The following is a 15,577-nucleotide window of genomic DNA, read 5'->3' as shown; positions in this document are numbered from 1 at the left end:
GGTAGGGCGGTTGGGGCGGGGGATGTGGAGCAGACCGGAGCCAGAGGAACGGAGGGTACGGGCAGGTAAGTAGGGGATAGTAGGTCGGAGAGGTAGGAGGGAGCGAGGCCGTGAATGGCCTTGTAGGTGAGGATGAGGATCTTGAATTCGATCCTCTGGGGGATGGGGAGCCAGTGGAGGCGAGCGAGGGTGGGAGTGATGTGGTCGCGAGCCTGGTGCGGGACAGTACACGAGCTGCAGAGTTCTGAATGACCTGCAGTGTGGAGGGAGGTGCGGGAAGGCCGGCGAGGAGAGAGTTCCCATAGTCCAGCCTTGAGGTGATAAAGGCGTGGACCAGAGTTTCAGCAGCGTGAGGGGTGAGGTAGTGCCGTAGTCTGGCGATGTTCCGGAGGTGATGGAAGGCGGTGCCAGTTGTGGCGCGGATATGAGGGAGAAAGGACAGCTCAGGGTCGAACAGAACCCCGAGGTTCCTGACTGGCTTTGAGAGGTGGAGAGTGCAGCCTTGGATGCTGATGGTGTCAGCGCCTGAGGTGCGGAGGCGCTGACGTGAGCCAATCAGGAGGGCCTCGGTTTTGCGCACGTTGAGCTGAAGAAAGTTGTCTCTCGTCCAGGACTCGATGTCGGACAGGCAGCTGTCAGGACATCGGTGGTCGTGGAGTTGAGGGTAGAGGAGGAAAGGTAGAGTTGGGTGTCATCCGCATACATGTGGAAGTTAACCCCATGTCTGCGGATGATGTCACCAAGGGGAGCATATAGAGGGTGAAGAGGAGGGGACTGAGGACAGAGCCCTGAGGGACACCGCACAAGACAGGGCGGGGGTGGAGGAAAAGCCGTTTGTGGAAACAAAATGAAGACGGTGGGAGATGTACGACCTAAACCACTCAAGGACAGGGCCTTGAAGGTTGAGGTGGGAGGATAAGAGGTGGAGGAGGATAGTGTGGTCGACCGTATCGAATGCGGCCGATAGGACGAAGAGGCAGAGGGAGCCCTGGTCGCAGTTGGTCAAGATGTCATTGGTGACCTTGACCAGAGCAGTTTCTGTGCTATGGGCAGCACGGAAACCCGACTGGAAGGGTTCGAATAATGAATGGGTGGAGAGGAAAGAGCGCAGTTGGGAGGCGACAACTCTTTCAAGGACCTTGGACAGGAAGGGAAGGTTGGAGATGGACCGGTAGCTTGATAGCTGCGATGCATCAAGGGAGGGATTTTTCAAAGTGGGAGTGATGGTGGCAGTTTTTAGGGGAATGGGAACAGAGCCAGAGGAGAGGGACAGGTTGATGATGTCTGTGAGAAGTGGGACAAGGAGGTGGAGCTGAGAGATAAGGAGTGGAGTGGGGATGGGGTCAAGGGAGCAGGTGGTGGATTTCAGGGACAGGATGAGGTTGGTGACAGAGGGTGGGGAACGGGTTCGAAGGTCTGTAGGGGAGGATGGGTAGGAGTCGGAGTGTGGGAATGAAGGGGTTGGGGGGTGGGTGGAAGTTGGAGAGGCAGTGACCACGGAGCGGATTCCCTTGATTTTGGATTCAAGGAAATCCAGCATCTCCTCGCAGTGAAGGTTGGAGGAGATGACCTGCGCGGGGTGGCGGGGGGGACGGAGGAGTCGGGGTGTGGTGGAGAACAGAAGCCTGGGGCTGTTCTTCGCCTCCAGGATTATCCTGGAATAGAAGGACGACTTGGCCGAGGCTAGAGTGGAGCGGTAGATTTTGAGGAGGTCCAGCCAGATTTGTCGGTGGACCGTTAGGCTAGATAGGGGTAGGGGTAGGAGGGTGATCGAAGGCACCGTCAAAGATGAGGGTCTTGAGATGGGTCTTGAAGGAGGCAAGGGAGGGGCTGAAGTGGAGGGACTGTGAGATGGAGTTCCAAAGTGTGTTAGCAGATTGGCTGAAGGCCCGCCTGCTAATGGTGGGGCGGGCAAGGCGGGTGACATGAAGCAGGTTGGAGCCTGCTGAGCGGAGGGAGTGGTCAGGTTCGTAGGGGGTTAGGAGGTCACAGAGATAGGGAGGGGCAAGGCTGTGGGGGACCATGAGGGTGAGGACGAGGATGTTGAACTCTATCCTCTGGGGGATAGGGAGCCAGTGAAGTTGGGCAAGGATGGGGTTGATAGGGTGGAGGACATGGGCTGCCGAGTTCTGGATGATCTGCAGCCTGTGGAGGGAGGAGTTGGGGAGGCCGACAAGCAGAGTGCGTGTGTAGTCGAGCCTGGTTGTAATGAATGTGTGGATGAGGGTTTCAGCGGCCTGTGGTGAGAGACAGTTGCAGAGCTAGGCAATGTTTGGGAAGGGAGGAAAGGTGGAGGGGTTCATGGCACGGATGTGGAGGATGAAGGACAGTTGAGGGTCGAACAAGATGCTGAGGTTCCATACTGGCTCCATGAGATGTAGAGTGCATCCATGAAGGCTGATCCTGTCAGGTCCTGAGGTATGGAGGTGATGACGGGAGTCAAGCAAGAGGGCCTCAGTTTTGTTGACACTCAATTGGAGCTCTTACACCAGCTCTGCCATAGAGACCAAACACAATTATACGGCTCTTACCAATCTGATATATTTTACCTAAATGAACAAAGTATAGAGGAATAATACACAAAAAACCTTCTCTCATACCAGATGAATCACAACAGTTCTGAACTTGTTTTATTCCAATTTGTGGTGTGCAATTCAGCTGGTGTCCCCAGTGCCTTCGCCGCCTCCTCCCTTTCCTCCTTCAAGGCCGGTCTCAAGACCTTTCTTTTTGACCGTGCCTTCAGCTCCCCTCTCGACTCTCTATCCCCTCCTCACTCCCTCCCTTCCCTCCCCTCACCCTGACCATTTCCCCCCTGCTCGGGTCCTGACCCAACTGTACAGCGCCTTGGGACGTCCTCCCGACGTGAAAGGTGCTCTATAAATGGAATGTTGTTGTTGTTGTGGTGTGTTTATATATAAATAATACAATCACTACCCTTTACAGTAAAATCCTGTGAAGCAATTTGAGACATTCTCCTGATGTCAAAGGTGGTATACAATATAATTGACATTTATATAGCATCTTTTATGTCAAGAGGGCATCTTGAAGATCTTATATGAAATCAAAGGATTGTTATTATTAACAAATAAAAATGTATTTTTTTTAAAAAAACTTTGGGTGATGTGAAAAAAATTCCTATCAAAATATACGACCATGTGTAAGGAGAAATGGTCAAATTTTTTTAACAAATGTGGTCACTCAATCCATGATTGTTTGTGGGATCCTCCATGTGCAATTGGCTACCGCGTTTCGCCTACAAAATACAAGGTTAATTCACTTTACAGTATATTCTGTGAAGCGCTTTGAAATGTCTCAAAGATGTGATAATGTGTTATATCAAATGCAAGGACTATTATTATTATATACCAGTCAACCCCATTGCTTCCACAGCAGAATACCAATCTCCTGGAGGTTGGGTGGGAGTGTGTAAGGAAATTCAGACAGTTCTGCGGTGATTAGAACAAATTTATATTTATATAGTAACTTTCAGATTGGGCGTTAATTTATTAAGTAATTCGATAGTTTAGATGTTCTTTTGAATGAATGGTCACATATAATGGAAAAGTTGTTCTTGTACTATTGATGTTAGATTAGCAGTTTCCTGGCTGATGAATGGAACTTAGTGGTTTACAATTGATTTCAGCCCTATGAATCAAAGCTCTTAAATAATAGGGTAGTCCTAACAAAAGTGAAATTTAACCATCTTCATTTTGTATCCAATTATTTTTCTATTTTTTTCACCAATTGGCAAATGCTTCTGCCCCCTGGTCCCCAACCTCCTATGGCTGGGGCACTGGTTGCCTTGGTTGCCCTCTGGAATCCGCCGTGGACACAATTCATGTCTGAGTATCGACAGAAAACGCAACTGCAGAGTGCATAACAACCAGCCTAACCTTTCCTCATCCAGCTATCTCTCTCTCTCTCTCCCTCTCTCTCTCACACACACACATACACACACACACTACCCCTCTGTTCCACCATTGGCGACCTACTTTCAGCCACAACCCCAAAAAAACTCTGGAATTCTTTACCTCAATACCTCTGCCGTGTCTTCTCCTTGTCTGTCTTCAGTTTGTACCTGAAGAACTTCCTACAGTCACCTCCCCCCTCTCCCTAGCTCAGCGTGAAGCCTGGCACTGTTGAGCACTCCGAGATACTACCCCGAGTAAAGGATACTCTATAAGTGCAAGTTGTTAATGTTGTAGAACGAGCAGGAACAGTAACCCTGCCTGGTTTCCCCTGCCCTAACCCTGTGGAAAACTGGAGTTAATTCAACTTGTCCATGGAACCCAAGCTAAGATTCAAAATCTCAACAGGATTTGGATCAGTGAACTCCCAGTCCATAAGTAAGCGATGCTATCATCAAGGCTGTCCTACAGTACTATACACTGTCAAGTTGTCATGCTATTATTCCATCCACAGTTCATGTACAACACACATGGCTCGAACTCTTGCCCAATGAGTACATTTCAGGGAAGTCAAGAAACTCACACAAAAATGTCAAGAAGGTAAACTGTTGTGAATTTCTCTGTGGTGTAATCAAATAATAGTGCTTTTCCATTACGAGATTACTAACAGAACTCCTTGTAGTAACTCACGGTACACTGAATCCATCTGGCTAGAAATAAAGGATAGAAAAGCACTAGCCAAGTTATCAGAGGTGGACTACAGAACACCAACAGCGGAAAAGAAGTAGAAGAAATATGCAGGCAGATAAGGGAGATGAGCAAAAATAATAAAGTAATAGTTATGTGGGATTTCAATTATCCCCAGACAGATTGGCAGAGAGAGGGAGCTGGAGGTGAGTTGGGGCTGGAGCTGTTGCAATGTGAGCTGGACTCTTTTCTATTCCAATATAGAGACTCCAACAAGAGAAGAAGCACTGCTTGACCAAGTTATGGGCAATGCCAATGATCGAGAGCAGGTCAGGAATTTAAATGTAGGGTAGAATCTTGATGATAGTGACCATTAGGTTCAAAATTATAATAGGAAATGAGATTTACAAAACAAGGGCCAAAGGTATTGCAAAGATTACAGGAAGACATGAACAGGCCAGCAGAATGGAAAGATAGATGGTGAATCAAGTGTAATGTAGGAAAATAGTAATAATAATCCTTGCATTTGATATAGCGCTTTTCACGTCGGGAGGATGTCCCAAAGCGCTTCACAGAACACACTGTGAAGTGAATCGATTGTACATTTGTGTGCGAACCCGGCAGCCAATTGCGCACAGCAATGTCCCACAAAGAGTCATAGATTGAAAATGACCAATTTATTATTGTTTTTGGTTTTTGGAGGGATTATTATTAGGCGTGTGGAGTAAGGAAACTTGCCCAAGGTTTTGCCCTGTCTGGAATTGAACTCAGGTCTCTCGCTTGCAAAGCGAGTGCTCTAATCACTGAGCTACAGGACTCCATATTGAAATGTGAAGTAATTCACTTCAGGAGGAAAAATAAAGAAGCCGTCCGTAATCTCGATGGTAGGAACCTAAGAGGAGGGGAGGAGCAAAGAGATCTAAGGATTCAGATCCACAAATCTCTAAAAGTAGCTACACAGGTAGCTTAACTGTAAAAAAGGGCAAATGGGATCTTGAATTTTACAACCCAAGAGGATAAAATATAAAAGTAGGACGTGATGTTGAACTTATACAAAATCTTGGTTAGACCACATTTGGAGTATTGTATCCAATTCTGGTCTCCAGACTCTAGGAAGGATACAGCAATGATGGCGAGAGTATAGAGTAGGTTTACAAGGATATACCAGGGCTGACAGTTTACTGCTTACAGGATAGACTGGAGAGGTTGAGACTTTATTCACTAGAGAAGATATGTTTAAGGGGGACCTAATAGAATTGTTTAAAATTATCAAAGGGCCCAAAAAGGTAAATATAAATAGGCTGTTTCCACTGGTTGGGAAATTCATAACTGGGAGACATAAATTCCTGGCTCAGTGGTAGCACTCTTGCTTCTGTGTCAGAAGGTTGTGGATTCAAGCCCCATGTCTGGACTTGGAAGTACATAGTCTGTGCCAACTCTTTGAAAAGAGTCAATTCAATCTCACTCCCCCGCTCTCTCCCCATAGCCCTGCAAACTTGTCCTCCCCAAATAATTATCTACTTCTCTCTTAAAAGTTGTCATCGAATCGGCTTCCACCACCATTTCAAACAATGGACTATGGGAACTCTCTCCTCGCCGGCCTTCCCGCCACCTCCCTCCACAAGCTGCAGGTCATTCAGAACTCTGCAGCTCGTGTACTGTCCCGCACCAGACTCGGCGACCACATCACTCCCTCCCTCGCTCGCCTCCACTGGCTCCCCATCCCCCAGAGGATCGAATTCAAGATCCTCATCCTCACCTACAAGGCCATTCACGGCCTCGCTCCCTCCTACTCTCGACCTACTATCCCCTACCTACCTGCCCGTACCCTCCATTCCTCCGGCTCCGGTCTGCTCCACGTCCCCCGCCCCAACCGCCCTACCATCGGTGGTCGGCCTTCAGCCTCTCAGCCCCGAGGCTCTGGAACTCCATCCCCCAGTGCCTTCGCCGCTTCCTCCCTTTCCTCCTTCAAGGCCGGTCTCAAGACCTTTCTCTTTGACCGTGCCTTCAGCTCCCCTCTCGACTCTCTTCCCCCTCCTCGCTCCCTCCCTCCCTCCCCTCACCCTGACCATTTCCCCCCCAATGCTCGGGTCATGACCCAACTGTGCAACGCCTTGGGACGTCCTCCCGACGTGAAAGGCGCTTTATAAATGGAATCTTGTTGTTGTTGTTGTTGTTGCTTCTTTTAACAGCTATTTTAAATCTGTGTCCTTGGGTTACCGACCCACCCACCAGTGGAAATAGTTTCTCCTTGATTCACCCTATTGAATCCCCTCATAATTTTGAGAACTTCTATTAAGTCTCCTCTTAACCTTCCCTGCTCGAAGGAGAATAATCCCAGCTTCTCTAGCCTCTCCTGATAACTGAACTCCCTCATCCCTGGTACCATCCTGGCAAATCTCCTTTGCACCCTCTCTAATGCCTTGACATCCTTCCTAAAGTGTGGAGCTCAGAACTAAACACAGTACTCTAGCTGAGGCCTAAGCAGTGTTTTATAAAGGTTCATCAGAGCTTCCTGACTTTTTATAAAGCCCAGTATCCCGTATGCTTTTTTAACAGCTTTATCTGCCAGTTCTGCCACCTTCAAAGATTTACTTATATGAACCCCCAGGTCTCTCTGTTCCTTCGCCCCCTTTAAGATTGTACCATCAGCTTATATTGCCTCTCCTCATTCTTCCTCCCAAAATGCATCACTTTGTGTTTCTCCACATTACAACAACAACAAGATTACATTTGTACAGCGCCTTTCACGTCAGGAGGATATCCCAAGGCGCTGGACAGTGTACAGCATTTCAACCGCATTTCAACAGCATTAACCTTCATCTGCCACGCGTCTGCCCATTTTACCAGTCTGCCTATGTCCATTTGCAATCTGCTACTGTGCTCCTCACCATTTATTCCTTTTCCTAGCTTAGTATCATCTGCAAACTTGAAAATTGTGCCCCCTATACCTAAGTCCAGATCATTTATATAGATTAGCAGTGGTCCCAATACTGACCCCTGGGACACCACTGCACACTTCCCTCCAGTCAGAAAAACAACCGTTCAGCACCACTCTCTGCTGATGTCCTGGCCAACAAACTTCCCAAATAAAAATTGGTCACTCACTCCATGGCTGTTTGTGGGACATTGCTGTATACAAACTGGCTGCTGTGTTTGCCCACAAAATACAGATAATCCACTTTACAGTATATTCTGTGAAGCTTTTTGAGGTACCTCGACAAAGTGATAAGATGCTTTATCAAATGCAATGACTATTAGTATTATTATTATTGTTATAAGATAGCAAATATGGAATCAAAAAGAGAAGTTAGGAAGAATTGCTTTATGTAGAGGATAGTGAGATTGAATCGGAGAATAGGAGGGTGTTGAAGGGAATAAGGAATGGATGGAGACTTGTGTGGAGTATAAAACACTGGCACGACTGGTTGGGCCGATTGGCCTGTTTCGGTGCTGTATATCCTTTATAAATCTTTGTTAATTTTTGTATCAACCTATGTTCAATCTTTCCACCACAGCCTGTTACACCAGTTTCGTAGTCATCACTTTGGGATTGGGCCAGTGAAACATTGTTCACTGAAAAGTGTTCTACTTTGGCAGCGTGCAATACCATGTCTGGTACAACACGAAGAGATCTAGGGTTAAACTCCCTCCGATCTATCCCGTCCCCTAACATCATGGGCAAAATGTTGGGCAAGTTTCCTTACTCCACATGGCTTTGTTTACATTGCAGTAAGTAGGAACCCAGTTGTTAGTCAATTGGCAGATCGTTTTTCCGGGGGTAATAAGCCCTTCAAAAAAAAATATGAATATGGTCACTCAATCCACGACTGTTTGTGAGACACTGCTGTGTGCAAATGGCTGCTTTGTTTCACCCACAAAATATACAGTCAATTCACTTTACAGTATATTCTGTGAAGTGCTTTGAGATGTCTTGAAGATGTGAAAAGGCGCAATATCAAATGCAAGGATATTGTCAAAGTGATGTGATATTGTCTCTCTTTTCTATCCAACCATCACTAAGCTTTGTGGTTTGGTGCCATCTTGTGGGCAACATTGTGCTGTGTGTCTACACTGATTAGAAACTGGATTTTACATAGAATTATTTTACATAACAAATACCCTTAATATCGGAAGAGAAAGAGAGAGAGAGAGCAGATTATTTCTCCTATCAATCTGGCTTGGATTTGAACAAAGAAACTAAAAGGTGAACAAATGTCACTGTTTTCTTGTTTTATTTCACCATTTAACATCTGTAATGACCTGCAAAAACTCATCCACCTGTGTCAGATATCCCAATTAATTCCCTTAGAATTTCTGCTGGCTTGGATATCAGTTGTTATTTTCAACCACTATTCATATTTATGCAGCACCTTTCATATTTGGGAGGATGTCTTTTTATACAGCTGATCCAAAACCTTCACTGTCCAACACCTTGGGATGTTCTTCTGATGTGAAAGGCGCTATACAAATGTAATTTGTTTTGTTGATTGGACACCCAAGCTGTGGGGAGAAGGCTGTGGAAGAGAGCTGAGGAAGGTGGGGGGATGTGGCAGAAAGGTTTTGAATTATACCATTCCTCTCATGACTAATACTTCATGTATTGTGTTTCCAGAAATAATATTCAAACATTTTTCTGCATTCTTCACATCGAGTCATTTTCTTTAACTTTTCCTCCCGTTTCCTCCCTTTCATTCCACGAAGTCAGAGAAGCTCATATTGGAGTTAGATTCATATGAACAAGAGGTTAGAGTTAGGGTTAGCCAGTTCCACCATTTCATTAGATCATGGCACAAGTTTTATTTAATGTCCTCACTTTTCTCCATATCCCTTTATACACTTATTTCTATCTATCTATTTCGTTTTAAACAGCCTAAATTAATTTAGCTTCTGAGACAATACAGGGTGTCCACAAAGTCCTGTTACCACCTGTTACAAAACAGTGGTATGAGACTACGGAGGAGCTGAAACAAATGTCAGAGATACATTTCTCCTCGTCATTCCATCATGTTATGGAAGATGTCACACCAAACATGGCGACAGATCATTATCTGTCATGAAAACGATCCTCTGGACATCTGGACGTCTAAATACAGTTAAACATTGTATTGAATGCAATGAAGTACTTCTAAATACAATTCCTGTAGCTTAGTGGTTGGAGCACTCGCCTCGCAAGCGAGAGACCTGGGTTCAATTCCCGGCAGAGCGAAACCTTGGGCAAGTTTCCTTATTCCACACGCCTAATAATAATCCCTCAAGAAAAAAAATAATAGTATTGGTTACTTCGATCCATGAATGTTTGTGGGACACTGCTGTGAGCAATTGGCTGCCATGTTTCACCCATAAATATACAGTCATAGATTCATAGAATGTTACGGCACAGAAGGAGGCCATTCGGCCCATCGAGTCTGTGCCGGCTCTTTGACAGAGCAAGTCACTTTCACTAACTCCAACCACCAGCTTTCTTCCCATAACCCTGCAAACCTGTCTTCCCCAGATACCTATCCAGTTCTCTCTTAAAAGCTGTTATCGAATCGGACTTCACTGCCCTTTCAGGCAGATCATTCTAAATTTAAACAACTCGCTGAGTGAAAAAAGTCTATTCTGTGAAGTTCTTTGAGATGTGAAAAACGCTATATCAAATGCAACAGCAACAACTTGCACTTATACTTATGCCGGGTATCGTCTCAGAGCATTTAATGTGTCCTATTCATCAAATGCAAGGAGTATTATTATCATCACAATTATCATCATTCTTCCACATATTTCAGTTATTCGTCAGTGCACAGTAGAAAAAAAATGGGGATAACAGAACTTTGTGGACACCCTGTGCGTTCTCACAAACCTTTGTGTGAAGAAATATTTTCTATCATCACTCCCAATTGACTTACATCTAATTTTAAGGTGATGGCTCCTTGTTCTGAATCACTTTACCAGAGGGTACAATTCATTTCCTAATTCATTGAGGTGTCCAGGACCAAATGCCCATTCTTCAGAATCAGCCCAGATAGTGAGTGGTAACAGGCTACCTGACTACTGGCTCACCGGTCCACACTGCAGAGGAATTGGAACAGGAACCATGGCTGATTTCCTTTCCTTTCACTAACATATAGACACCAAGGCCAATGTTGGCACTCACTCCTTTGCTGCCTTCAGCTCCCCTCTTGACTCTCTACCTCCTCCTCGCTCCCTCCCTTCCCTCCCCTCACCCTGACCATTTCCCCCCTGCTCGGGTCCCGACCCAACTGTCCAGCACCTTGGGACATCCTCCCGACGTGAAAGGCACTCTATAAACGCAATCTTGTTGTTGTTGTTGTTGTTGCCCTACTAACCCATAGAATTAACTTGGGATCATTCTGGTCTCAAGCTATTTGAATGAGAGATTGCTCAGTAGATATTATCTCGTCAATTAACTTATTTTCAACCTCAACTGAAATTATTATCGGCAATTGGAAGGGAAGGAATTTCCAATGTAGAGTCCAGTAAGTACTCTCTGCATCTAGCTCTTGAAACTTGCTCTTTACTCGGAGTTTCACTTCCTTCCAATCTCTTTCTCTCCTTCCCTTATTTGCTTCATAATAATAATTGCATTTGATATATGCTTGCTCTCTATCAACAGGGGACCATTAATAAATAGGAAACATTTACATTTTCCAACAGGAAAGTCTCTGGGAATTCCTCTTGATGTTTTCTTCTGTCTATACTATTGGAGTAATACGCTACAGATGAATAGGAGACATGTATTGCAAAGGTGCAATATTATATAATGTAGATGCCAATCAGGGTTAGGGAAGTAAATTACATCTGACACACAGGAACACTACAACAACAACTTGCGTTTATATAGTGCCCCTCAAGCAGGGTAGCGTCCCAGAGCACTTGTACTGCAGTAGTGGTCCATTGGAAGAACTGCGGATAAACAACATCAGTCCATTTCAGTAACATAACAGCAGAATTCATACCCAACTGTTAAACTAAGAGAACCGTAATTTTAGATAGGCAGTGATACAGAAGTGCTACTGCAGTCCTCAAAGAGTTAAATCAAGGACGTTGCGATTTAGCTGACATCTGCTTTTTTTTCGCTGAGCTTTACCAAAGCCCCTTAATTTGGCACAGGACTGTGACCGGCTGGGGCTAATGTACGCAAAGTGTACAGCTGACCTCATTTCAAATGCAGCAAAATAAAGACAACACAAAGCAGCTGACGTACTTCAACCCTAACACATGTATAATTAATACACGGCTCACAGTGTTGGGATCCAATAAACGTGAATATCAACTGACCGACTGTTGGGAATTATGCCAAAAGCTATTCAGATTTTCAAGTTGAACTATTTCCCCCTCACGTTCTTTAAAAATTATTTTTACGAGTACTGTAATTTCTTTACTGTGCCTTGACATCTATTTTTTTTTACCCCTTCACACTTTCTTTCCTTTACTTCCTCTCAACTTTCTTTATTTCTGATTTCTTTTTTTCTCTTCTTCTTCCCTCCCCATTCTTTTGATATCATAGGTGGTACTGCATTCCCCCAAGATTGTTGCGATAGTAAATAGAATAATACTGATACAACGAAAATTGTTATAGCGCTTTGCATGTCGGGAGGGGATTTCAAAGCTCTTCACTGTCCTTGGTGGGCACCCAAGCTGGGGGTGGGAGCTGAGGGGCGGGGGGAAAGGAGAAAGATAACCTAAAGCACGATCCTTCCATTTGATACAGTACCTTATCACACCATTGAGATATTTCAAAGTACTTCACAGGATTTTACTGTGAATTTTGCTGTGATTTTACTGTAAATGCAGAAGATCTCTTCTGTGCCAAACAAGATCAGTTGAATCCTTTCTGTGCTGATGGTCAGTTTGTTACAGTCAGGTTTCAAGCCTGCGTTCCAGTAACAATGCTGTACATATCAGAAATTCAGTACCGCTACTGGAGATTATTTGTCTTTCTCCTTCATGTTTCCAGAAGAAGCAGTTAACCTTGATTTTTTAATAGCACTTATAATGTAAGAATGTCTCAAAATGCTTTACATTCATTATTGTAATAGATTTCAAGGTGCCAATCTCCACTTATGAATCCTTTCATGGCCTAGCACCTCCCTAGCTCTCTGATCTTCTCACTCCTCACTGCTCGCTCGTCCTCTCAACCCAGCTTACATGGACCTGCTGCATATCCCTCACTCCCTCTGTGCCATCATCAGGCAGCGCCTGAGCCTTCAGACACTATGCCTCTGAATCTCCCTGTGTCTATCCGCCTCAATCTCTCACTATCTGTCTTTAAATTCCATCTCAAAACATACCTCTTGACTGCAACCTCTTTCTCCTTGTTTTACATCCAACCCTGTCACTTTAACCTGCATGAAGGGTGATATATAAAAGCAAGTTGTGGTTGAATTGCCAAGTGTAGTGACTGCATTTTTCAGCGAATGCAATAACCATTTTGTGCACAGTGAAAACCCTCCTTGAATAGCAAATTTATCTTGAGAGGATTTTTGGTCAGAAAGAAATAGGGCAAATTCCCTTTTCAGAGCAGTATCCAAAAAGATCCACCTGACAAACAGGCACATGGGACCTTGCTTTAATGACTGATTAGAAGGTTAGAATCTTTGACAAGACAGTAAATTCTGACTACTTGACTGAAGTGCTAGCTTAAGCTGTGAATAAAACTCCCAAATGGGTTCAAACCCACAATCTATTGACCTTGAGACGAGAGTGCTTCCAACTGAGCCAGGCTGACACCTGTTTTGGTAATATCCAAGCAAAGCCAAGCAGAAGGATTATGTGAGTATATATGGCAATGGCTCAGATGGAATGCATCCAAGAACACTTAAAAGTATTCTTAAAAGGAAATGGAGGTTCAGATGTGGCACCTCATTTAATATAATAATCCTTGCATTTGATATAGCACTTTTCACATTGAGAGGACGTTTCAAAGTGTTTCATGGGAAATATGTGGGTAGTATTATAAGGTTATAGATGAAGTCATGTTTGCATTTTAAAAAGAATATAAGATACGATATCTTAGGAATTCTAAATCTGTTATAATAGGAAAACTATTGGAGGAACAGAACAAAAGTCAAATGAACTGAAATGTCTTTAGTCTTAGCCTGTAAGACCATTTTGACTAACTTGGTAGCAAGGAAGCTCACATTGGACTTCCTGGTATAAGTCAACCACCTAGTGAAGATCACAAGATTGATCTGGATAAAGAAGACACTTCGGCCCATCTGATCTAATAGCTCCAGAACACCCACCCTACCTTAGATTTGAGGTACAGATCAGCCATGATCTTTTAGAATGGCAGAACAGGCTTGAGGGACTGAATGTTCCTATGTTTCCCCCATTACTACATCAAGCTATTTTTAAATGATCAGCCAGCCTGTCTAATCTGCTGGATCTAAGAGGGACAGACCAGTCCCTGGAAGCAAGGATTCTTTCCACTCACTTCTGTTAACCCTGCAAGCAAAGCCCCAATGGTTAGGTTGATCCGAACTGGACAAGCTATGGGAAACTTGCAAGATAGTGCTTTCAATGGCAAGCAATGTGGCTTTAGCTGGCTAACCTCCAATAGCAGCCCAACATACACTCTGGGGTCCCCAGCCTTGCCAGAAAAAAATAGTTAGGGACTTTAACTAATGAAATAAATACATAAGGTGATTTATAATAATAATAATAATAATAATTATGGCATTTGATAAACAGCCACAAAGTTAATAATTTTATCTGGAGGATTGTTGGCAGGACACGAGAAGAAACTCCCTTCTCTTTTTGAATAGTGCCATGGGATCTTTAATGTCCACCTGAATAGACAGATGGTCCTCGGTTTAATGTGTACAAATTAACTGCCGCATTGACCTACAAATCCAGTCACAGCATTTCATAGTATATAATAATAACCATAATCTTTATATCTGCATTTGCCTTATCATGGGGAGTCTCGATGACTTGATAAGGCGCTATTTCAAATACAAGGATTATTATATTGTACACCACCAATATAGAAGATCTGATAGCACATTATTTGGAAACCATGAATGATAGAACATAAGGAGTAAAACCTTTATGCTCAATCACTTACATACAGAATATACTGTGACCCAACAGAGTAAATACTGATAAATGAGGCATTCAAAGAGAACTGGATTCACTCCAACTCAAATGTGGAGTCCTGTAGCTCAATGGTTAGAGCACTCGCTTTGCAAGTGAGAGACCTGAGTTCAATTCCAGGCAGAGGGCGAAACCTTGGGCAAGTTTCCTTACTCCACACAGAGCCTAATAATAATCCCTCCAAAACCAAAAACAATAATAAATTGGTCATTTTCAATCCACAACTGTTTGTGGGACATTGCTGTGCGCAATTGGCTGCCGCGTTCGCCCACAAATATACAGTCAATTCCCTTTACAGTATATTCTGTGAAGCGCTTTGGGACGTCTAGAAGACGTGAAAAGCGCAATATCAAATGCAAGGATTATTATTATTAAATTGGAATCCTGTAGCTCGGTGGTTAGAGCACTTGCCTCGCAAGTGAGAGACCTGGGTTTGATTCCCGGCAGGGCGAAAACTTGGGCAAGTTTCCTTACTCCATATGTCTGATAATAATCCCTCAAGAAAAAAAAATAATAATTTGGTCACTCAATCCACAACTGTTTGTGGGACTCTGCCTTGCACAATTGGCTGCTGTGTTTCGCCCACATATACATTCACTTCACAGTATATTCTGTGAAGCACTTTGAGATATCTCGAAGTTGTGAAAAGCGCTGTATCAAATGCATGGATTATTATTATTATTAACACATGTGTATATTTATATATATCTGTTTGTTTACATATCAGTCTATCAACAATATCTTGCACTTGCTATGTACAGCACCTTTCACATAAAAAAAATGACTCAACGTGCTTTATAGAGGTAGAGTGGGAGCCTGAACATAGTGGGATATGGGGATAGGATTTGAGCAATGCTGTTCAATCCTCAAATAGAAAG

The sequence above is a fragment of the Callorhinchus milii genome, unplaced genomic scaffold, assembly GCF_018977255.1.
Source record: "Callorhinchus milii isolate IMCB2004 unplaced genomic scaffold, IMCB_Cmil_1.0 Scaffold1, whole genome shotgun sequence".
Classification (NCBI taxonomy): Eukaryota; Metazoa; Chordata; class Chondrichthyes; order Chimaeriformes; family Callorhinchidae; genus Callorhinchus; species Callorhinchus milii.
The sequence above is the reverse complement of the archived record's forward strand: the minus strand, read 5'-3'. Positions refer to the sequence as shown.